Below are 26,548 nucleotides of genomic sequence, written 5' to 3'. Positions count from 1 at the left end.
TCATATAATTTAGTACAGTTTCTGATCAAAAATCCTTCTTTGAATTGTGATAGAGAAATCAAAATGAAAAAATAAAAGTCATTTGCAGAATCACTGTGGTGACTCAGCTGTCAAAAATAATTCAAACTGGACTTTCGATATTCTAACATATAGCCCCAAATAGTATCAAAATTATTATTTGACCACCATAAAGAGGCCTGCTAAGTATTTCCATCCAGAATGGAATTTCAGTCATTTTTTAACCAGAAAATACACAAAACAAGTCTATGTACTGAGATTGAGCTTTATACTAAGTAGGAATAAGGGAAATTTAGTCTTTTGTTCGAATTTATGAAAAATTGCTTCCCTTTTTTTGTGTGGATCTGTTCCAGAAAGTATTTTGTTTGATTTTACTGAATCTACCATTTATTTGAAATTTAGTCTGGATCTTTTCAAATGAAAAACATGAAAGTTTAAGAAATCTTTGCTCAATATCACACAAAGCAAAATATTTCTTCATAGAATTTATGACCCAAGCATTTTTTTTCAATTCACTGCACAAATCAGATTTACCAGATTTTAATGAAAATAATTATATTCAGAATTAACAACATTCTTCAAATTGTGGCTCATAAAATGTTAGCTAAATACTCCATTTAATACTTTCATTGAAAATTTCCTATTCATTTCTTAACCAGAGTTATGGAGAAATATATTCAATGATATTAAGTTCAAGTGCCAAATAATTAACAAAAAAAAGAGAAAAAACATTTGTTTAGTATGTCTAATTATATCTATTAATATTATTAAGCAAACTTTAGCCTGACAATAAATACAAATTCCCAAATAAGTTATTACACCACTCTGGGGTGTACTAGTATTTCTACTCTGGCGTTTACCTATGTTTTGTTTTTCATCTACAACACTGACTTTTTAAAGTGGTGGACACAGTAGTTAATTGCGGACACAGTAGTTAATTGTGAAGTATTTGAGTTTCACAAAAGAAATATAAATGTGGATGCTGACCTCAAAGCACATAGAAGCTAGGGAGGATAGGGTTTTCACATAGTTTAAGGCAGATTCTAATCCTAATGGTACAGTCTAAAACAAAATGTTTTAAAGGTAGAAGTCTTTGTGGACTGAAAAAATAGTCAAGCTCAGAAAAGGGGTGAAAGTTGAGCTTATCTACTGAAGACAATGAGACAATGACAGGAATTTTAGGGGTCTCATATTTGGAGATACGGAGGTTGAGTACAAGTTAAAAAGTCAGAACACAGATGTAGATGTGATGCCTTTCATCATCAAGATCATGGGAAAAACTCTAAGTAGAAAAAAACTCTGTGAAGGAATTACTGTAAAAGGAGAAGAAAAATCTGTGGACTAATCCTTGAGAAACTCCAGTGACTGTGATGTGGGAGGTAAAAGAGGGACCAATGAAGAAAAGATTGAGGATGTTGTGGTGACACACATAAGAAGAATAAGAAAGTTTTCAAACACGAGGTTCTCAAGAAAATTACATGCAGCTGAATGGCCCAAGAGGTGGAAGATTTTAAAATGTCATTTATTTTCACCAGTAATATGTCACCAATGAGCCATTTTAGGAGTCTATGTTTCAGTAGGCTAAGATTCCATTTCAAGTTTACAAACAAAACAAAATGGAAAAAAATGAGAGTAAGTATAGACTACTCATTGTAAGAATTGATCATGAAAAGAAATAAGTTCTAAGTTCACTAAATAGGCATAAATATCCAAAGAAAAACATTGATTTGTTTAAGTATTCCCTGGGCATGACTGGTAACAAGAAAGAATTTAAAAAGAAAAGACTGAGGATCCTAAGAAGAGTGGAGTATGACAAGGTGTGAGAGCAATGTCTGAAAAGCCACAATCAAGGATATGTCCCAAAGCAGAGAAAAAAGGTTGACTTTAAAGACTAGAATGAAAATAATACTGGTTAACATTTATTGAGCAGTGATTTTTGCAAAGAACTGTTTAAATGCTGAAAGTACATTATCTCCTTAAATGCTTATGAAAACCTTAAAAGGTAGATATCATCATTCCTACTTCACCTAGAAAGAAATTGGAACTAAAATAAATTAATTCCCCATGATCTCCTAGAAAGCATGAGGTGGTATCCAAACACAGACCACAGACCTATCTGACTCAAGCTTATTCACTGAAAATTTCTGTTTCTGATTTATTCCTCAGTGTCACAAGGAGTAAGAACACAATTCTAACTTTGAGTGGCAGAAGTTATGTTCTTAAAACTAATCTACAAACACATAATTTGAACACCCACAACTTCTGATACTGAAAATATACATTCTTCATCCAATGTTTGCTATATAGTTTATGCTCAGAGGGACTCTGAAAGTGGAAAGGGATAAATTCTACTCCTATGCCAATTCCTTCTAATGAAAAGAAATCCCTTGATTTCCCTGAGTGGGGTACACAAATAGAGAAGGACAGTAAGTAAGGTTTATTTTCATAATTTTATTTCAAGGAGAAAAAAAAATCTCTTCTCTTTTGTGAATATTGGAGTGGTGCATAAACCCTGAACTTACACCTCTCTCCTGAGCCAATTCTAACCACACTCAGCCCAATCACCATGAGGAGCTTGAGTAACAAAAGTTATTAAACTGAAGAGAGATGTTATCTCAATCATCATTCTGTTGCTAAATCCAAAAGATTCTTTTCAAGCTTTTTCACTTCTCTGTAGAATGTGAAACTGTTCCTCATGCCTTCTGGTTGTTCTCACCTCCTTTTGTTTTATTGACTATAGTCATTCCCGGATTACTTTCGATCTACATGGTTTATTCTATTCTGTACTTTTCACAGGCTCCTCTTCCTCCACCCATCCTCCAAATGAAGCTTCTCAACTTATCCTCTCCTTTCTCTTTCTTCACATTGTCCCTAAAAGGTCTCATCTTCTCTACTAACTTGAACCACCACCTCAATGCTGATGACGTCCAGAAGCATATCTTTAGTTTGGATCTCTCTGTAGAGCTCTAGATCCATATATATAATCCTAAACCTCCCTGTCTGGGTGTCCTTTGGAGATACCCCATCATTTTCACAATAAACTGTTCCTCCTATGTAGCCACTCATTTGATCAAACACTCAATCAAGACAAAATTCATGATCATCTTTGAGGGTGTTTTCCTCTTTATTCATCTCCTCTTCACATTCAATTCAACTAGTAAATTCAGTAAATTCTGTTTCCACGTATTCCTCAAATCTTCTCTTTCTCTTCATCTAAATGATCACTGTCTTATTTCAGGAGTCATCTTTTCTTGCATGAATCAGTTTTTAACAGAAAACTCTGGTACCCCTGCCTCCAGTCTTGATCACATCCAAATCTGATCTGCACACAGTCTCCAGAGCGATATTTCTAAAATTAAGATTTAAGCATATTACTCTTATTCATAAAATCATCAACATCTTCCCATTGATTTATAGAAAAATCCAATCTGTTAAGGGTGCTATAAATGATGCCATACAAGGCTCCTATATGTTACTCTCATCTAGAATCACTCCCTTATTTTCATTCTGGGTCCCCACTCTACAAAAATGATGTGTTGTTTCCAGCATGTGCACACTCCCTACCCAATGCCTGAAATATGGCTTCCCTCCATCACTGTGGGTTGTCTGTTGCTCCCCCACCAAAATTACCTTCTCCAGAATGCCATGTCTCATCCTGTCAACCCAGCTTAGGTGCCTTCTCTATAGCTTCTACGAGTCTATACTTTCTTTCACCATAACCTGCTCAATTGATAACTAACAGGTTTACCAGTATCATTAGAATTTTAGTCTCTTAAAGGTAAACAATGCTATCTGAAAGAAATACAGCATATTAATTAAGAACATCAGATTTGGAACAAAATAAACTTGGATTTGACTCCTGAGATGTCCATTTACTTAATAATTGTGTATGTGCAGATGGGGCCAGGCAGTTTCATGTCTCTGAACTCTAGACTCTGTATCTATAAAATATACCCAATCATACCTTCTTTTGAGTTTTGTTTTTTTTTTAGGATTAAAATGAAATAGTACATAGTAAGGCCTTGACACTGTACTTGAAGCATGTTAAAATGATACTGTCTTATCTCATTTTGCCCAACATGTAGCCACCTAGCTGCTATATCATAGATATTTAGAAGATATATACATTTGCTACCAGTGCCCCTTGATAGCAGTGCCTAATGAAGTCGAAACGTAATGGAGAGCAAATAGAACAAGTGGAGTCTTCTGAATCCTAATGCACTTTACTGATTCTAGAAGGAATAAATGAGAGGCTATGCAAAATCTCAAGTTCAGCTAAGGAATATATGTTGTTGAAGGTATGTGCTTCCATTTTTGAAGTTATTGGAGAGGGACTGAGCTAAAAACAGTTCCTTTCTAGCTCAGTCTCTCTCCAATCACCATAAAGATTCATATTCCATAGTATACAACATGTTACTTGTCAGAAAAAAAGGAACATAATCCTTCAAATGCGATCTTTGCTCACAATTTAGTCCCATATTGTCCTTATGGGACTAAATAAGAAATACTGTCTTCTTACAGACTCTCAATGTGATCTATACTCATTCCTAATCTTTGGTAAAGTTCTAAAATGGCTCTGGATCCTACTGACATCTGTTACTAAAGATAACACATGAAAGAGATAAAGATATCTATTCTCAATAAACAGAGAAAACATTGCTAAAGAAAAAGTAAGTCAACTGCAGATTTCCTTAATCTAGGTAAGAAAATGCAAATATTAGAGAGCTATGAAAAATGCTATTCAGACATAAGATGAATCTTTTTATTTCAGGTCTTTACCACTTAAGTTCAGCTCAGTCTTTGTTAAGGTCAATGAAACAGTTTGTTAAAAAAAAAAAAATGCATTTGTGATCTCTAGTATGTTCTCTTTGTTCTAGCAAAAAAAAAAAAAAAATCTAAAAACACTTGTTCATACAGCTACAAGGCTGAGGCTTTCATAGGAAATGAGATTTGAGGTCTAGACTAATTGATTTTATAGCTTCACAACTAAATTTTGTAGTTTAGCCATAGGTCAATAAATAGCAGAAGCTTAGATTAATCCTTTCCAAAGATAAAAGGAAAGGTCCATATGAATCACTTCTAAATGTCTCTCTATTGCAAATAAATGATGTTTGAGTGTGCATTTATGATAATTGTCTAAGACCTATTTAACAAGATATATTTGATACCTCATTAAAGCAACATCTACTTCCCTTGCTTGGTTACTGGTTTTTCACAGCCAGTCCAATTGGCCAATATAAAATATATTTCCATTCTGAAACCTAAGTTGCACAAGAGAAAGAACATTTTTCTTTTTCAGTAAATTTACTTCTTTATCATTAGAATTTACATTATAAACATGACATTATCCCATTTAATTATTATGTTGGTCAGGGATTATTCAGTGATGAAAAAATTTTTCCCAAACGAGGAAAACTTCATAGATATTCAGAAGTGAAAAAGAAAATACAACCAGATCTCTTAGAAATATATTGGGAACTGGAAAATCAGAAACTGAAGTTATCTTTCGTAATTCACATGATTTCTCATCTCCTTCTCATTAGTACCCTATACCTCCTAGTTTCTGGTTCAATTCATTGAGCCTGTTGTTTTCACTTAATGTGAGTAAATGTCATATAAAAGTGTGCAGGAAGATGCAACAGAATATACATTCTTCTCAGCACCATGTCGCACTTATTCTAAAACTGACCACATATTTGAAAGTTAAACACTCCCCAGCAAATACAAAAGAATGGAAATCATAATAAACAGTCTCTCAGACCACAATGCAACCAAATTAGAACTCAGGATTAGGAAACTCACTCAAAACCATACAACTACATGGAAACTGAACAACCAGTTCCTGAATGACTATTAGTAAATAATGAAATTAAGGCAGAAATAAATAAGTACATTGAAACCAATGAGAACAAAGACACCAGAAATAAGAACAAAATGAGAACAAAGACATAAGAAATGAGAACAAAATGTACCAGAATCTCTGAGACACAGCTAAAGCAGTGTTTAGAGGGAAATTTATATCACTAAATGCCCACAGGAGAAAGGAGGAAAGAAAAAAATTTGACACCCTAACACCACAATTAAAAAACTAGAGAATCAAGAGCAAACAAATTCAAAAGCCAGCAGAAGACAAGAAATAACTAAGAAAAGAGCAGAACTGAAGAAGATAGAGACACAAAAAACCCTTCAAAAAATCAATGAGTCCAGGAGTTGGTTTTTCAAAAAGATTAATAAAATAGATAGACCACTAGCCAGATTAATAAGGAAGAAAAGAGAGAAGAATCAAATAGACACATAAAAAATAAGAAAGAGGATACAACCACTGATCCCACAGAAATACAAACTACCATCAGAGAATACTAAGAAGACCTCTACACATTAAAAAAAAAAAAAAAAAAAAAAAACTAGAAAATCTAGAAGAAATAAATAAATTCCTGGACACATACACCCTCACAAGACTAAACCAGAAAAAAGTTGAATCACTGAATAGACCAAAAACAAGTCCTGAAATTGAGTCAGTAATTAATAGCCTACCAACCAAAAAAGGCCCAGGACCAGACAGATTCACAGCCAAATTCTACCAAGGGTGCAAAGAGGTGCTGGTCCTATTTCTTCTGAAACTATATCAAACAATAGAAAATGAGGAACTCCTCCCTACCTCATTTTATGAGGCCAGCATTGTCCTGATATCAAAACCTGGCAGAAACACAATAAAACAAGAACATTTCAGGCCAATATGTCTGATGAACATCAATGCAAAAATCCTCAATAAAATATTGGAAAACTGGCCGGGCACTGGTGGCTCACTCCTGTAATCCCAGCACTTTGGGAGGCCAAGGCAGGTGGATCATGAGGTGAGGAAATCAAAACCATCCTGGCTAACACAGTAAAACCCCATGTTTACTAAAAATACAAAGAATGAGCTAGGCGTGGTGGCACATGCTTGTAGTCCCAGCTACTCGGGAGGCTGAGTGAACCTCCATTCACAATTGCTACAAAGAAAATAAAATACCTAGGAATACAACTTGCAAGGGATGTGAAGGATCTCTTCCAGAACTACAGCTCATTCCTCAAGGAAATAAGGGAGGACACAAATGAAAAAACATTCCATGCTCATGGATAGAAAACCAATATCATGAAAATGACCATACTGCCCAGAGTAATTTATAGATTCAATCCTATCCCCATTAATCTACCATTGACTTTTTTCACAGAAATAGAAAAAACAATTTTAAATTTTATATAGAACCAATAAAGAGCCCATATAGCCAAAACAATCCTAAGCAAAAAGAACAAAGCTGGAGGTATCCTGCTACCTGACTGCAAACTATGCTACAATACTACAGTAACAAAAACAGCATGGTACTGATACCAAAACAGAGATATAGACCAATGGAACAGAACAGAGTCCTCTAAAATAAGGCCACACATCTACATCCATCTGATCTTTGACAAACCTGACAAAAACAAGCAGTGCAGAAAGGATACCTTGTTTAATAAATGGTGTTGGGAAAACTGGCTAGCCATATGCAGAAAACTGAAACTAGACCCCTTCCTTCCACCTTATACAAAAATTAACACAAGATGGATTAAAGACTTAAACATAAGACCTAAAATCATAAAAACCCTAAAAGAAAACCTAGGCAATACCATTCAGGTCATAGGCATGGGCAAAGACTTCATGACTAAAACACCAAAAGCAATGACAACAAAAGCCAAAATTGACAAATGGGATCTAATTAAACTAAAGAGCTTCTTAAAAAAAAAAAAACCTACAGTATGGGAGAAAATTTTTGCAATCTACCCATCTGACAAAGGGCTAATATCCAGAATCTATGAGGGACTTAAACAAATTTACAAGAGCCGGGCGCAGTGGCTCACACCTGTAATCCCAGCACTTTGGGAGGCCGAGGCGGGTGGATCACGAGGTCAAGAGATCGAGACCATCCTGGTCAACATGGTGAAACCCCATCTCTACTAAAACTACAAAAAAATAGCTGGGCATGGTGGCGCGTGCCTGTAATCCCAGCTACTCAGGAGGCTGAGGTAGGAGAATTGCCTGAACCTAGGAGGCGGATGTTGCGGTGAGCCGAGATCGCGCCATTGCACTCCAGCCTGGGTAACAAGAGTGAAACTCTGTCTCAAAAAAAAAAAAAAAAAACAAATTTACAAGAAAAAAATCAACTCCATCAAAAAGTGGGCAAAGGATATGAACAGACAGCTCAAAAGGAGACCTCTTTCTGTGGCCAAGAAACATGAAAAAAGTTCATCATCACTGGTCATTAAAGAAATGCAAATCAAAACCATATTGAAATACCATCTCATGCCAATTAGAATGGCAATCATTAAAAAGTCAGAAAACAGCAGATGCTGGAGAGGATGTGGAGAAATAGGAATGCTTTTACACTGTTGGTGAGAGCGTAAATTAGTTCAACCATTGTGGTAGACAGTGTGGCGATTCCTCAAGGACCTAGAATCAGAGCCACAACCAATACCATTTGACCCAGCAATCTCATTACTGGGTATATACCCAAAGGATTATAAATCATTCTACTATAAAGACACATGCACACATATGTTTATTGCAGCACTGTTCACAATAGCAAAGACTTGGAACCAGCCCAAACACCCATCAATGATAGACTGGATAAAGAAAATGTGGTACATATACACCATGGAATAATATGCAGCCATTAAAAAGGATGAGTTCATGTTCTTTACAGGGACATGGATGAAGCTAGAAACCATCATTCTCAGCAAAACTAACACAGGAACAGAAAACCAAACACCATATGTTTTCACTCATAAGTGGGAGTTGAACAATGAGAACACATGGACACAGGAAGGGGAACATCGCACACCAGGGTCTGTCGGGCCGTGGGGTTAGGAGAGTGATAGAATTAGAAGAAATGCCTAATGTAGATGACAGGTTGATGGGTACAAAAAACCACCATGGCACGTGTATACCTATGTAACAAACCTGCATGTTCTGCACATGTATCCCAGAACTTAAAGTATTTTTAAAAATCAATATATTATTCATCTTTTAACAGCTCTTTTTTAGAAAAAAAAAATGTCTACTTCTCTATGTGCACTATAGAGAAGATATTTTTGTATTATTTCCTAATTCTTTAATTATGCCCACTCCGGTTCTTATCATATTATCCTGTTTATTAGATCAACTATTTTAAAAATTATGTCTTGGTGTTTTGGATTGGATTTTATTTGTAGTACAGGCTTTCCCACTGAGCTCCAGACCTGAATAATTAGGTGGCTGCTTGATTCCTCCACTTGTATGTCTCAGAAGCATCCCATTTTCAACATGTCCCAAAATGTAACACAATCTGCTAGGCCTCTACAGAACATTCCACCCAAAACAACAGAATATACATTCTTCTCATCACCACATGGCACATACCCTAAAGTTGACCACATAATTGGACATAAAACAATCCTCAGCAAATGCAAAAAAAAAAAAAAAAAAAAAAACATTATACCAAAAACACTCTTGGACCACAGTGCAATAAAAAAAGAAGTCAAGACCAAAAAAAAAAAAAAAAAAATGCCCAAAACCATGTACTTACATGAAAATTAAACAACATGCTCCTGAATGACTTTTGGGTAAACATTGAAATTAAGTCAGATATCAAGAAGTTCTTTGAAACTAATGGGAATAAAGATACAACATACCAGAATATTTGGGATACAGCTAAGGCAGTGTTAAGAGGGAAGTTTATAGCACTAAATGCTCACATCAAAAAGTTAGAAAGATCTCAAATTAACAAGCTAACATCACAGCTGAAAGAATTAGAGAAGGAAGAGCAAATCAACCCCAAAGCTAGCAGCAGACAAGAAATAACAAAAATCAGAGCTAAACTGAAGGAAATTGAGATACAAAAAAAAAAAAAAAAAAAAAAAAACACATAAAAGATCAATGAATCCAGGAATTGGCATTTTGAAAAAATTACTAAGATAGATAGGCCACTAGCTATACTAATAAAGAAGAAAAGAGAACAGATCCAAATAAACACAATTAGGGGAGGTATAGCAGGGAGTGTGGGTTAGGGAAGGAATAGCTTTAGGAGAAATACCAAATGTAGATGATGGAGAAATGGATGCAGCATACCACCATGGCACACATATACCTATGTAACAAACCTGCACATTCTGTACATGTACCCCAGAACTTGAAGTATAATTTTAAAAAAGAGAAAAATGATATTACTACTTGCCCCACAGAAATAAAAATAACTATCAGAAACTACTGCAAACACCTCTACACACACACACACACACACACACACACACACGAAAACCTAGAAGATATGGATCAATCCCTGGAAACACACCCTCCCAAGACTGAGCCAGAAATTGAATCCCTGTACAGACCAATAATGAGCTCTGAAACTGAATGAGTAATAAATAGCCTACCAGGTAATAAAAGATCAGGACAAGATGGATTCACAGTATAATTCTACCAGATGTACAAAGAAGAGCTGGTACCATTCCTACTAAAACTATTCCCATAAATTGAGAACAGGGGACTCCTCCCCAACTCATTCTATGAGGCTAGCATCCTCGTGATACCAAAACCGGGCAGAGACATAGTTTAAAAAGAAAATTTCAGGCCAATATCCTTAATGAACCTTGGTGCAAAAATCCTCAATAAAATATTTATAAACAAAATGCAGCAGCACATCAAAAAGCTAATCTACCATAATCAAGTAAAATTCATACTTGGGATGCAAACTTGGTTCAATGTACACAAACCAATAAATCTAATTCATCACATGAACAGAACTAAGAAAGAAAAAAACATGATTATCTCAATAGATGCAGTAAAGGCTTTTGCTAAAATTCAGTATCTCTTCATGTTAAAAACTCTCAATTAACTAAGTACTGAAGGAACATACTTCAAGATAATAAGAGCCACCTATGACAAACCCACAAACAACAGCATACTGAATAGGGAAAAGCTGAAAGCATTCACCTGGAACACTGGCACAACATAAGAATACCCTCACTCACCACTCCTATTCAACATAGCATTGGAAGCTCTGGCCAGAACAATCAGGTAAGAGAAAGAAATAAAGCGTATTTAAATAGGAAGAGAAAAATTTAAACAATCCCTTTTTGCAGAGGACATGTTTCTGTATCTAGAAAACCACATAGTCTCAACCCAAAATCTCCTATAGATAAAAAACAACTTCAGCAATGTTGCAGAATACAAAGTCAATGTACAAAAATCACTAGCATTCTTATACACCAACAACAACCTAGCCAAGAGCCAAATCAGCAATGCAATACCATTCACAATTCCCATAAAAAGAATAAAATATCTAGGAATACAGCAAACCAGAGAGGTGAAAGATCTCTACAATGGGAATTCCAAAGTACTGCTCAAAGAAATCAGTGATGACAAATGCAAAAACTGCAAAAACATCCCATGCTCATGGACGGGAAGAATCAATATTATTAAAATGGCCATATGCCCAAAGCAATTTACAAATTCAATGCCATTCCTATCAAACTACCAGTGACATTTTTTACAGGAAAAAAAAAAACCTATTTTAAAATTTATATGGAACCAAAAGAGAGCCCAAATGGCCAAGGCAATCCTAAGCAAAAAGAACAAAACTGTAGGCATCACATTACCAAACTTCAAGCTATACTTAGGGCTACAGTAACCAAAACAGCATGGTACTGATACAAAAACAGACACGAAGACCAATGAAACAGAACAGAGAGCCCAGAAACAAGCCACATGCCTATGACCATCTGATCTTTGACAAAGCTGACAAAAACAAGCAATGGGGAAAAGACTCCCTATTAAATAAATGGTGCTTGGGTAACTGGCTAGCCATATGCAGAAGACTGAAACTGGACCCCTTCTTTATGCCATATACAAAAATACACTTAAGATAAATTTAAGACTTAAATGTAGAATCCCAAACTATAAAAACCCTGGACAACTTAGGCAATACCATCCTGGACATAGGAATGGGCAAAGATTTTATGACAAAGATGCCAAAGCAATCACAGTGAAAACAAAAATTAACAAATGGGATCTAATTAAACTTAAGAACTTCTGCACAGCAAAAGAAACTATCAACAGAAAAAAAGACAACCTAGAAAATGGGAGAAAATATTGCAAACTATGCATCTGACAAAGGTCTAATATCCAATATCTATAAGGAATTTAAACAAATTTACCAAAATAAAAAGCAAACAACCCCACTGATAAGTAGACAAAACACGTTAACAAGCACTTTTCTAAAAAAGACATACATGCAGCCAAAAAGTGTATTTTAAAAAGCTCAATATCACTGATCATTAGAGAAATGCCAATTCCTTAAAATAAATTCCTTTCTCATATTTCTATCTCTCATTCGCTATGTGTGTGTGTGTTATATGTGTAACAGGATATTAGGCATATACATGTGTATATACCAATGTATACACACACATATATGTGTATATATATGCACATATACATATGTGTGTGCATATATGTGTGTATATACATATACATGTGTGTTTATACATATATGTACATGTGTGTATACATAGATGTGTATGCATGTGTGCATGTATGTCCTATTACATATATAAATTAAATATACAACATTTAATTATTATCTCCTATTAGTTCCCTTTCTCTGGAGAACCCTCATACACCATCATAGCTAAAGTGTTATTATTCCTACATGTAATCAATATAAAAATTATTGGCCGGGCGCGGTGGCTCACACCTATAATCCTAGCACTTTGGGAGGCCGAGGCGGGTGGATCACGAGGTCAAGAGATCGAGACCATCCTGGTCAACAAGGTGAAACCTCGTCTCTACTAAAAATACAAAAATTAGCTGGGCATGATGGTGCGTGCCTGTAGTCCCAGCTACTCGGGAGGCTGAGGCAGGAGAATTGCTTGAACCCAGGAGGCGGAGGTTGCGGTGAGCCGAGATCGTGCCATTGCACTCCAGTTTGGGCAACAACAGTGAAACTCCGTCTCAAAAAAAAAAAAAATTATTAATGAGATTTTTTTTTCATAGTTTTTGAAATCTTGTTTGTATTTTGTGCTTATAGCATTTATCAATTTGGACTGGCCACATCTCAAGTGCTGGATAAGCACACGTGGCTAGTGGCCATCATATTGGGCAGTGAAAGTCTAGAGCACAGAGCAAGGTGAAGTGCAAAGAAGAACAAAAAGGAAGACAGACCAGGGTTTTAACGCCACCCTGTCACTGAGGCTCAGTGAATGCTAGCTATAATGTCTATGCTCCTAACTGGAGAGCCTCCCTGAGCCTCAGTTTCCATATACATAAATGAGGGATAATAGTACCTCCCTTAGAGAGCTGTTATAAAGATTCATTGGAAAGCCCCTCACAGAGTGCTTGGTAAAGTGTAGATGCTCAGTAAGTATCAGGCACTTTTCTTTCCCTCAGTCTTCATGTCTGTTTTCCTACCTTCCCTCTTCAAGGAAAAAGTCTGCTTATTTTATCGTTGTTTCTCCAGCTTGGCCTAGTGGTAGGTGCTCAGTAAGTGGTTGTAGAATTAATGAGTGGTCTTATCACTCATTATGAGTGGTTACTAATCGTGGAGGATATCCAACTGTTGATTTATATTTTCCTTTAATAAATCATCATTTAAAACACTTCGGCAAGAGTTTCAAGTCGTGGAGCTGTTGACATTGCAGCTAGTGGTCCAATGGAGAGATAACCCAAGGCTTAGTTTGGGAATTTGAGGGAAAAGCCTGTTAAGGGGAAGAATCACAAACAAAACAAACCAGATGAGATGAACCACAGATGTGGCAGCATCACAAACAAAACAAACCAGATGAGATGAACCACAGGCCTCTATGTCATAAGAGTACACCAAATTTTTTAATTCAGTTACTGAAGATAGATTTGAAAAGTGTTAAAGAGATGTATCCTTATGAAAGGAAAAAAATAGAAAACACATTCACCCTGGGTTACAAAAATCTAATTTAGATGAAAAGAATTTGCCCTGCAAGTGACTACATTAAAGATGTAATTCATTTGCAAAATAAAATTTCCTGGTAATATGACATACTATGATGACATCTGATGTATTAATCAGGGTTCTCTAGAGAAACAGAACCAATAGGAGATACAGAGATATGATATATTATATGGAAATGGCTCACATGAGTATAAAGCTGACAAGTCCCAAGATCTGAAGCCAGCAAGCGGGAAAACCAGGAGAGCTAATGATTCCAGTGGTAAGCCTGGCAAGTTTGAGACTCAGGGCAAGCCAATGTTTCAGTCAGAGTTCAAAGGCAGGAAAAAAAAGTCCCCTTTAAAAGGCACTCAGGCAGAAAGAGCTCCCTTTCATTCACAGGAAGGCGAGCCACTGTCCTCTTTAGGTCCTCAACTAAGCAGACCATGTGGCACCACCCACATCATGGAGGGCAATCTGCTTTACTCAGTCTATCCTGTTTCTCCTGTGTTATTTTTTTGTATTTTGGCTCATGTATCCAAAAAAAACCTCACTGATATACCCAGAATAATGTCTGATCAAATGCCTGGGTACCCCATAGCCCAGTTAAGTTGACACTTAAAATTAACCATTACACATGATAAATAGTCATGACAGATTTCTTTCAGAGCTTACTATGTCAGTAAAATTTGCTTGCAACAAATAGGTCTCCTTTTTCTCCCTACTCTGCTTCTTCTCAAGTGCATTATTTTCTTTCCCTCATCCTCATACAAGCTATTGGAGAAACACTTTGGAACGGGAACTATCATCTGCAGCACCCCACCCCATGACATGCTTTTTACCAGGTACTCATCACACTGTGTCTCCACAAGAAGCTAGGGGACAGGAGAAATCATCCAACTGGCAACAACCTTGGGAGGCCATTGGAGCACTAACTCTGTTTCTCAGCTTTGTCAGTTCAAAAACTCAATCTTGTCAGGGTGCCAAATTCAGTCAAACAGAAATTACAATTGGCAAAAACTAGATTCAAAAAACTTCTGTACAAACAAACAAAAAAACATCTTATTAATTACAACAAGAAATACAACTGCCAAGGGGGATCTCAAGCTAAAGCATCCCCTTTCTTGTAAAATCATATTGGAAGTCAAATTAGAATTGAAATATTAGGTTAGGGCAAAAGTAATTGCAAGTAATTGTGTTTTTTGCCTTTCAAAGTAATGTCAAAAACTGCAATTACTTTTGCACCAACCTAATATTGATTACTTGACTTGAATTCAGAGTAAGTGGAAGGTTGATTTAATCAAATGGTCAATGACACCAAGCCAAGAATGGCTAATGCTAGAATTTCAACAATCATCATCAGAAAGGAAAAAACTTGGAACCCAATTTTGCTAGATTTTTCTGCCATGGTGCACCTCATAGATTCTTCATTTTTTTTTTCATATGCCAGTTGAACCAACTCCCTATATTATAACACATTATTTCTTTCAAAACCATTTAACAAGTTACAAGTTGAGTCTTACTGGCCTATAAACTATTTGATCTTATTAAGATGACCCAACTCACTGCACTCAATTTCCTCAAGTTTTCAAATAAAATCTCACTGTTCTACTTTTTTTCATTACTATCCATTTAATTCTTACAACAATCCTGTTCTGGTAATCAAATGCTGATTAACAAGCTATCACAAAATATCCTTACTTAAAATAATAAGCATTTTTATTAATATCATTATTATTCTCAGCACATTCTCAATGTCATTTTCAGACCAGGTTACTGGTATAACTGACATTGGAATATTCTAACATTTTTAACCAATGTTTTGAAGCCCTCCTGACAATTCTTAGAAGAAATAACTTATCTATTCTTTACTATACATTCTTCATGTCACATTGGCTACTGCACACACGAAGACATTCTTCTTATTCCTCAACACTTATATATTCATGTCCCTCTTCTGTTCTTAGAAATGCATGGAGTAACTGCTTAACTGGTATGTTGGACTATTTCAGCTCAAAATGTTAATGAAGGTTAAAAACAGGTGATATCTGCTCTTCGAAAAGAGCATTCTTCAATGCCTTACCCCAAAGGAGTTGGTAAATTTGAAATATAATTATCAAAGCAAGGTTGATAGAAACACACTTTGGTCTGGGAAGAGGAGATTTGAAGGTGAAGAATTTATTTATTTATTTTAAAAATACTTATTGACAGGCATGGTGGCTCACCCTGTAATCCCTGCACTTTGGAGGATGAAGCAGGGTGGAATGCTTGAGCTCAGGAGTTCAAGACCAGCTTGAGCAACATAGCCAGACTCTGTCTCTACAAAAAAAAAAAGCGAGTAAGGAAAAATCAGCTCCACATGGTGGCACACATCTATAGTCCCAGCTACCCAGGAGGCTGAATGTGGCGGATCATCTGAGCCCAGAGAGGTTGAGGCTGCAGTGAGCTATGATTGCATCACTACACTCCAACCTGGGTAACAGTGATGACACCCTCAAAAAATAAATACATAAAATAAAATTTTAAAGCATATATTGACCCACAAGACATAATTATTTGTTAAGAATGACCATTTGTTCACATGTACCCCAAAACCTAAAATGCAATAAAATAAATTTTAAAAAAAAAAGACCATTTGGTGATAGGCAGCCCAAGAAAGTAAATTTACCCTTAATAGATTTTTTTTAACTTTTTTTTTTGAGACAGGATCTCACTATGTCACCCAAACCACAGTGCAGTGGCGCAATCACTACTCGCTGCAGCCTCCATCTCCCAGGCCCAAGCAATTCTCTCACCTCTCAGCCTCCCAAGAGGCTGAGACTACAGGCATGCACCATCACACCCAGCTAATTTTTGTATTTTTTGCAGAGATGGGGTTTCACCATGTTACCCAGGCTTGTCTCAAACTCCTGGGCTCAAGGGGTCTGCCCTCCTCAGCCTCCAAAAGTTCTGGGATTACAGTGTGATTCACCTCACCCAGCTAACAATTTTTAAAATCACATTAATCCTTACAAAGGTCTTATAATCCCTGCTAAAATCCCCATGCTACAAATCCAGCTTAATAAAGAATCAGACGCCATTGAGACATCTAGCCTTAGACCTCATACCTCATGATACTAATACTTTAAGGCTCTCTTAAGAGGAGATCATACAGGTCTTAAAACTTCACAGTTACTAGAATGCTGAGAACTCAGATGAAATTTTTTTCTTGTGGCTTTCTACAGAAAACCATGAAGTACAAAAATTTGCTTTTAAGCTACTGTACTCATTTATTCAACAAATATTTGTCAGGTATTGCTATGTGCCAGGAACTGAGATACAGAGAACATAGCCAGAGCAGGCGTGACCCCTGCCCTAAGAAAGCTTGCAATATGAATAAATGCACTCAGACCTGGAGTCATGCCGGGACTTTCCATGCCTTCCTTCCTTTCTTTTCTTCTTTCTTTCTTTAGCGTTATCATCAAATTGCTACTGTAGTGTAATAATTAAGAGAACACATTCTAAAATTAAAATGCTAGGGTTCATAACCTAGTTCCACTAAGAAAGATAATTTTTAAGAGTCATAAATAATAAATAACCAGAAGAAATTATAATCAATGCTCTTATGTGGAGCAGAACTCTGAAAGTAGGCACTGTTACATTCCAGAGAAACTCTCAAAGAACATTTTTTTGTTCTGATTCCAACTACATTGCTTTTCCTTAAGAAATGGCTTTTTTGTGAAATGTAGTATTTTTACTTAAGTTCCTTTTATCTGTTTCTACCCCCCAGCTTATTATTTTATAAACCAGTTGATAAATAAGTAGTTTCTTGGGGGATTATATATTACTTACACATTTTCTATGTGGTAAACATGTATGTGTATGTGCTATCTAACTACTTTGTTGGAGTGACTCCTACGGTTTGGAATTGCTGGGGCCAAGTTTACGCAAAAATCTACATTTTTCAGCAAACTCTCCATGACTAGAGTAAGTTTCCCCAGTATTTGAGAATTCTTCATTTCCTAAAGCTGTACAAACATCAGAAATCAATATTTGTAAGGATCAATAATGTAATTCATAATAAAATTACTTTCTAAGCTATTAATGTTAACTGTATCATACTCCTATAGCCTTATAACTCATTTGTACCATTCCATTTTTCTCTGTTCCTTTGATTTTCACTTTCCCTGTAATGTTATTCTCTTTGTACTGATTTCTGAAAAGTTCATTTATGATTAAAGAAGTTAATATTTTGTCTAGAATTACAAATATGCTTTTTCTCATTCATTTTACTGTGGTGTTTTAATTTTGGGTTACACAAACTTGTATATTGAAATACAATCTTGTTCTGTTTTTTAAAAAATGGCTTTTTACAATATTCTCAGATAATTCTTCAATATTTTGAAAATCATTCCATTAAACCTTGCTTTTCTCTCTACCTTGTGAACTGTTGGCCAGTGAGACATAGTTTCATTTTCACTTTTTCAAAATGATAGTATAAAAAAACAGAAGTGAAAGTATGAATCATAATATAATCAGGAGTTCATACTGAGATATCCATTTATAACTCAGAAAACCACGGGGTATTTCCAAACTGATGTCATTCATAGAAAGAATACCATGTGTTGTGGAAGAATAAGAAAAATTACCTATACCAACTGGGAAATTTAGAATACATGTGGGATATTCCCAGATAATTATTTTCATTAAAAAAAAATTTTACGAAGATCAACTATGTTTCAAATGCTTACAGTGACAGTCATTTTGGAAATTACAAACTGGATTCTGGATTATATACTTTTAAATTATGATAAGTGACACAATGGACATTGAGATTTTACTTTAGAGCACGTAATGCCATTATAACTATATAACTCAAAGTTACTTATATAACTCAAGGTTATTTATATAACTAAAGTTTTATTTTCCTTAAAGAGTTATATAAATACCAAAATAGCCATGAAATCCCATGTAGTTTTTTAACTTATAAGGAAGAATTTTTATAGAAAAAAATATGATCCCTGCTCAAATTATTAAAATTGAGCTGGACACAGTGGCTCACATCTGTAATCCCAAATGGGAGGTCAAGGCAGGCAAATCACTTGAGGCCTGGAATTCAAGACCAGCCTGGCCAACATGGTGAAACCCCATCTCTAATAAAAATACAAAAATTACCTGGGCACGTTGGCACCCACCTGTAATCCCAGCTCTGGGATAGTGCCACTCTAGCCTGGGGACAGGGTGAGATTCTGTCTCAAAAAATCATTATTAAAATTGATTACTTTTATTGTATTATTTTTGAGGGAGAGAAAACATATAAATCTCATTTTTCCAACCAAACAATTAAAAATGATTTTTTCCTCCTCTCCACTACATTAAAAATTTTTAAGAACTTAAAAATGTTATGGTATACATGGAATAAATTAATGATACTACAGAGAGGAAGCCTTTCCCAGGAAATATTCTCCTAAAGGCTGTCTATGTACATTTGTTTGGAAAACACTTTGGCTGTGTTCGTTCTGCCATATTTGCTGCTATGGTTGCTGCTCTGTCAGTTGTTTTGAGAGGTCCTAATATCCAGTTGTAAGGACAGGCCAGCTATATCTCTTTCCAATCTGAATGTCCCTTTTGCCTAATAAGCCAACAACCCTGACATGGAAGAATCAACAAAAGTCATGCCACTCACTAATCCTGGTAATACTGTGGCCTGTTGTTTGGTTTCTGAGACCTATCGATGAGCCCAGTGATAAACCCACAATGTCCTGACTTGATGCCTGCTATGAACTGCTTTGTTATCCTGAATCTTTCAGTGGGGACCCAGGTGAATCTGCCAGTAGGATGGTCTGACCCCATGTAATTTAGAAATAGATTTTGAAACGTATCAGAAAATTAGGTCTCTCCTCATTCTATACACCAACAGAAAGTCCACATGGATTAAAGAACTTAAAGACTAAAAGCAGCCCTTAACAGTATTAGGAGAAAATGCAGGAGACTATCTCATGCCATTAAAATAATAAAAGATTTATCAAAATATATAAAAGTTAAGCAATTGTAACAAATGTACCATCCTGGTGTAGGATATTGACAATGAAGGAAATTATGCCAATGCAAAGGTGGAGGTAGGTATAAGGAAAATCTATGTATCTTCTACTCTATTTTACTAAGAACCTAAAACTGCTCTTAAAAAATTGAGTGGACTTCCGTCAGGATGGACTAATGGGAACAGCTCCAAATCACAGCTCCCGACAAGAGAAACACAGAAGATAAGTGAACTCTGCATTTCCAACCAAGGTACCAGATTCATTTCAATGGGACTGGCTGGACAGTGGGTGTAGCCCAGGGAGGGCAAACTGAGGCGGGGGGGTGCTACCCCACCCAGGAAGTGCAACTGACCGGAGGATCAGGGACTTTACCCCCTCCGCACGCCAGTTCAGATACTGTGCTTTTCCCATACCCTTTGAAACCCACAGTCAGGGAGAATGCTGCTGGGCTGAGAAGCGCTGCAAGTTGCCAGTGCAGATCTGAACTACACGTCCGGCTGGCCCAGTGCCACGAGTTGTCAGCACAGAACTGGGCAGAGGTTTTAGCTAGCACTAAGAGTGCCTGTGTGACAGATCTACCTGCCCAACAGAAACAGGGAGAGCTGAAAGCAGGGAGAGAGGTGATACAGCGTGGCAAGTCCCAACCCCACAAAGACCAGCAAACTGAAGCCCTCTCACTTCAGAGTTTCGCAGCCAGCACATCAGATCGAGCTCAACCTGGGACAATCAAGCTCCCTGGGGGGAAGAGCATCCACGAATGCAAAGGTGGGTCTAATATCAGCGGTGTAAAAAAGAGCCAGAGGAAGCCTACACAGCAGCTGGGCTGAGTCTGAGGGAGCCCAGCAGCACCTCTGCAGGCAGACAAGGGACAGGCTGCCTCCTCAAGCAGCTCCCTGAACCCTGTATAACCAAAAAAAAAAAAAAAAAAAAAAAAAAAAAACACCTCATACAGTATAGGGAACTATTAGAAGGAAAACTAAAAAACAGAAAGAAATAGCTTCAACATCAACAGAAAGGATGTCCACTCAGAAACCCCATCTGAAATCACTAACTTAAAAGACCAAAGGTAGATAAACCAAGGAAGATGGAAATAAACCAGTGCAAAAAAGATGAAATCTGCAAAGATTTGTGATCCCTTGGAGGAGGAGAGGTCCAGAATGCCTCTCCTCCTCCAAGGGATCACAAGTCCTCACCAGCAAGGGAGTAAAACAGGATGGAGAATGAGTTTGTCAAATTGACAGAAGCAGGCTTCAGAAGGTGGGTAATAACAAACTTCTCTGAGCTAAAGGAACATGTTATAACCAAATGCAAAGAAAGTAAAAATCTTGAAAAAAGTTAGATGAAATGATAACTAGAAAAACCAGCTTAGAGAAGAATATAAATGACGATGCAGCTGCAAAACACAGCACAAGAACTTCACAAAACACACACAAGTTTCAATAGCTGAATCAATCAAGCAGAAGAAAGACTATCAGAGATTGAAGATCAACTCAATGAAATAAAATGAGAAGGTAAGAATATAGAAAAAAAGAGTGAAAAGAAATGAACAAAGCCTCCAAGAAATATGGGATTATGTGAAAAGACTTAATCTACGCTTGATTGGTGTACCTGAATGTGATGAGGAGAACAAATACAAGCCGGAAAACTCTCTTCAGCATATTAGTCAGGAGAACTTTCCCAACCTAGAAAGGGAGACCAACATTCAAATACAGGAAATACAGAGAACATCACAAAGATACTCCTCAAGAAGAGCAACCCCAAGGCACATAATCATCAGATTCACCAGGGTCAAAAAGAAGGAAAAAATGCTGAGGGCAGCCAGAGAGAAAGGTTGGGTCACCCACAAAGGGAAGCCAATCAGACTCACAGTGGATCTCTCCACAGAAACCCTACAAGCCAGAAGAAAGCGGGGGCCGATGTTTACTATCATTAAAGAAAAGAACTTTCAAGCAGAATTTCATATCAAGCCAAACTAAGCTTCATAAGTAAAGGAGAAATAAAATCCTTTAACAGACAAGCAATTGCTGAGAGATTTCATTGCCACCAGACCTGCCTCACAAGAGCTCCTGAAGGAAGCACTAAATACAGAAAGGAAAAACCAGTATCAGCCACTGCAAAAACATGCCAAATGGTAAAGACCAACAACACAATGCAGAAACTGTGTCAAGCAATGGACAAAACAACCAGCTAGTAACAAAATGACAGGATCAAATTTAAACATAACGATATTAACATTAAATGTAAATGGCCTAAGTGCCCCAATCAAAAGACACAGACTGGCAAACTGCTCTTAAAAAACTGAGTGGACTCTTAAAAAATCAAGATCCATGAGCATGCTGTATTCAGAAGACCCATCTCATGTGCAAAGACACACATAGAATCAAAATAAAGGGATAGATGAAGATTTACCAAGAAAATGGAAAGAAAAAAAAAGCATGGGTTGCAATCCTAGTCTCTGATAAAATGGACTTTAAACTAACAAAAATCAAAAGAGACAACGAAGGGCATTACATAATGGTAAAGGGATCAAAGCAACAAGAAGAGCTAAGTATCCTAAATATATATGTACTCAATACAGGAACACCCAGATATATAAAGCAAATTCTTAAAGACCTACAAAGAAAGAGACTTAGACTCCCACAAATAACAGTGGGAGACTTTAACACTCCATTGTCAATATTAGATCAACGAGACAGAAAATCAACAAGGATATCCAGGACTTGAATGCAGATCTGTACCAAGCAAACCTTATAGACATCTACAGAACTCTCCACCCCTAATCCACAAAATATGCATTATTCTCAGCATCACATCACACTTACTCTAAAATTGACCACATAATTGGAAGTAAATCACTTCTCAGCAAATGCAAAAGAATGGAAATCATAATAAACATTCTCTCAGACCACAGTGCAATCAAATTAGAATTCAGGATTAAGAAACTCACTCAGATCTACACAACTACACAGAAACTGAACAACTGGCTCCTGAACAACTGACTGGATAAACAATGAAATGAAGACAGAAATAAAGATATTCTTTGGAACCAATAAGAACGAAGACACAACATACCGGAATCTATGGGACACACTTAAAGCAGTGTCTAGAAGGAAATTTATAGCAATAAATGCCCATATGAGAAGCGAGGAAATATCTAAAATTGACACTCTATCATCAAAATTGAAAGAGCTAGAGGAGCAAGATCAAAAAAACTCAAAAGCTAGCAGAAGACGAGAAATAACTAAGATCAGAGAAGAACTGAAGGAGATAGACACACAAAAAAAACCTTCAAAAAATCCATAAATCCAGGAGCAGTTTTTTTGGAAAGATCAAGAAAATAGACCACTAGATAGGCTAATAAAAAGAAAAAAGAGAAGAATCAAACAGATGCAATAAAAAACGGTAAAGGGGATATCGCCACCAATTCCACAGAAACACAAACTACCATCAGAGATTACTACAAACAACTCTATGCAAATAAACCAGTAAATCTGGAAGAAATGGATAAATTCCTAAACACTTGCACCTTCCCAAGACTAAATCAGGAAGAAGTCAAAACCTTGAATAGACCAATAACAAGGGCTAAAGTTGAGGCAGCCATTAATAGCCTACCAACCAAAAAAAAGTTGAGTTTCATACAGGTTCACAGCTGAATTCTACCAGATGTGCAAAATGGAGCTGGTACCATTCCTTCTGAAACTATTCCAAACAATACAAAAAGAGGGAATCCTCCCTAACTCATTTTATGAGAACAACATTATCCTAATGCCAAAACCCACAGAGACTCAACTAAAAAAGAAAACTTCAGGCCAAGATCCATGATGAACATAGATTCAAAACTCTTCAATAAAATATTGACAAACCAAATGCAACAGCACATCAAAAAGCTTATCCATCACAAACATGTAGGCTTCATCCTGGGGATAAACATAAGCAAGTCCATAAACATAATCCATCACATAAACAGAACCAAAGACAAAAACCACATGATTATCTCAACAGATGCAGAGACAGCCTTTGACAAAATTCAAAAGACCTTTATGCTAAAAACCCTCAATAAAATAGGTACTGATGGAACTTACATCAAAATAATAAAAGCTATTTACCACAAACCCTCAGCCAATATCATACTGAATGGGCAAAAACTGGAAGCATTACCCTTGAAATCTGGCACTAGACAAGAATGCCCTCTCTCACCACTTGTATTCAATATAGTATTGGATGTTCTAGCCAGAGCAATCAGGCAAGAAAAAGAAATAAAGGATATTCAATTAGGAAAAGAGGAAGTCAAGTTGTCTCTATTTGCAGATGACATGATTGTATATTTAGAAGACCCTATCATCTCAGCCCAAAATCTCCTTAAGCTGATAAGCAACTTAGCAAAGTCTCAGAGTACAAAATCAATGTGCAGAAATCACAAGAATTCCTATACACCAATAACAGACAAACAGCCAAATAAAGAGAGAACTCCCATTTACAGTTGCTACAAAGAGAATAAAATACCTAGGAATACAACTAACAAAGGATGTAAAGGACGTCTTCAAGGAGAACTACAAACTACTGCTCAAGGAAATAAGAGAGGAAACAAACAGATGGAAAAACATCCCATGCTCATGGTTAGGAAGAATCAATATCATGAAAATGACCATACTGCCCAAAGTAATTTACAGATTCAATGCTATCCTCATCAAGCTACCACTGATCTTCTTCACAGAACTAGAAAAAACACTTTAAACTTCATATGATTCAATGCTATCCTCATCAAGCTACCACTGACCTTCTTCACAGAACTAGAAAAAAACACTTGAAACTTCATATGGAACCAAAAGAGAGCCCACATAGCCAAGACAATCCTAAGCAAAAAGAACAAAGCTGGAGGCATCACGCTACCTGACTTCAAACTATACTACAAGGCTACAGTAATCAAAACAGAATGGTACTGGTACCAAAACAGAGATATAGACGAGTGAAACAGAACAGAGGCCTCAGAAGCAACATCACATATCTACAATTACCCAATCTTTGACAAACCTGACAAAAACAAGCAATGGGGAAAGGATTCCCTGTTTAATAAACGGTGTTGGGAAAACTGGTTAGCCATGTGCAGAAAACACAAATTGGACCCCTTCCTTACACCTTAAACTAAAATTAACTCCAGATGGATAAAGATTTAAACAAAAAATCTAATACCATAAATATCCTAGAATAAAACCTAGGTGATAGCATTCAGGACATAGGCATAGGCAAGGACTTCATAACTAAAACACCAAAAGCAATGGCAACAAAAGCCAAAATAGATACATGAGATCTAATTAAACTTAAGAGTTTATGCACAGCAAAAGAAACAATCATTAGAGTGAATCAGCAACCAACAGAATGGGGAAAAAATTTTGCAATCTACACATCTGACAAAGGTCTAATATCCAGAATCTACAAAGAACTACAACAGATTTATAAGCAAAAAAAAAAAAAAAAAAAAAAAAAAAAAAAAAAACCCATTCAAAAGTGGGCAAAGGATATGAAGAGACACTTTTCAAAAGAAGACATATATGAGGCCAACAAACATATGAAAAAATGCTCATTATCACTGTTCATTAGAGAAATGCAAATCAAAACCACATTGAGATACCATCTCATGCCAGTTAGAATGGTGATCATTAAAAGCTCTGGAGACAACAGATGCTGGAGAGGATGTGGAGAAATAGGAACACTTTAGCACTGTTAGTGGGACTGTAAATTAGTTCAACCATTGTGGAAGACAGTGTGGTGATTCCTCAAGGACCTAGAAATAGAAATTCCATTTGATCCAGCAATCCCATTACTGGGTATATGCCCAAAGGATTATAAATCGTTCTATACAAAGACACATGCACCCCTATGTTCATTGTGGCACTGTTTACAATAGTAAAGGCCTAGAAGCAATCCAAATGCCCATCAATGATAGACTCGATAAAGAAAATATGGCACATAGACACCATGGAATACTATGCATCCATAAAAAACAATGAGTTTGTGTCCTTTGTAGGGACATGGATGAATCTAGAAACCATAATTCTCAGCAAACTGACACAAGAACAGAAAACCAAACACTTCATGTTCTTACTCATAAGTGGGTGTTGAACAATTAGAATACATGGGCACAGGGAGGGGAACATCACACGCTGGGGTATGTTGGGGGGTGTGGGGCTAGGGGAGGGACAGTGGTGGTCAGGGAGGTTGGGAGGGATAACACTGGGAGAAATGCCTGCTGTAAGCGACAGGGGGATGGAGATAGCAAATCACCGTGGCATGTGTGTACCTATGTAACAATCCTGCAAGATCTGCACATGTATATCAGAACTTAAAGTACAATTTTTTAAAAATTGAGTCTGTTGAAATAAAGAAATAACAGAGAAAACCATTATGTACAAACTAAAACAAGTAATAAAATTAATGATATTACTATTTGAAATTTTTATATATTCAACACTATTAATCAAGTTAAAAGGCAACCACCAGAAGATATTTATAAGGCAGTTGAAAAATAGTTGCAATACAGAATATTTAAAAATT

At 36.4% G+C, this 26,548-nt stretch overlaps 1 protein-coding gene, 1 long non-coding RNA gene and 1 pseudogene across 2 annotated transcripts in view; 1 reads left to right on the top strand and 2 right to left on the bottom strand.

The window, feature by feature from the left end:
* MRPL39 (mitochondrial ribosomal protein L39) overlaps positions 1–26,548 on the bottom strand; it is a 196,336-nt gene that overhangs the window by 43,202 nt on the left and 126,586 nt on the right. The window lies entirely within an intron of this gene.
* Positions 517–5,851, bottom strand: LOC116550933 (annotated as a pseudogene).
* On the top strand, positions 8,797–26,197 carry LOC116550936. Its single transcript, XR_004268628.1, has 3 exons — positions 8,797–8,900; positions 15,257–15,266; positions 26,187–26,197. It is a non-coding gene; the product is annotated as an uncharacterized LOC116550936 (long non-coding RNA).

The sequence above is a fragment of the Sapajus apella genome, unplaced genomic scaffold (assembly GCF_009761245.1).
Source record: "Sapajus apella isolate SASKATOON/1434 unplaced genomic scaffold, GSC_monkey_1.0 scaffold8, whole genome shotgun sequence".
Lineage (NCBI taxonomy): Eukaryota > Metazoa > Chordata > Mammalia > Primates > Cebidae > Sapajus > Sapajus apella.
Note: the sequence above shows the minus strand (reverse complement) of the source record. Positions and strands in the feature narration are given on the sequence as shown.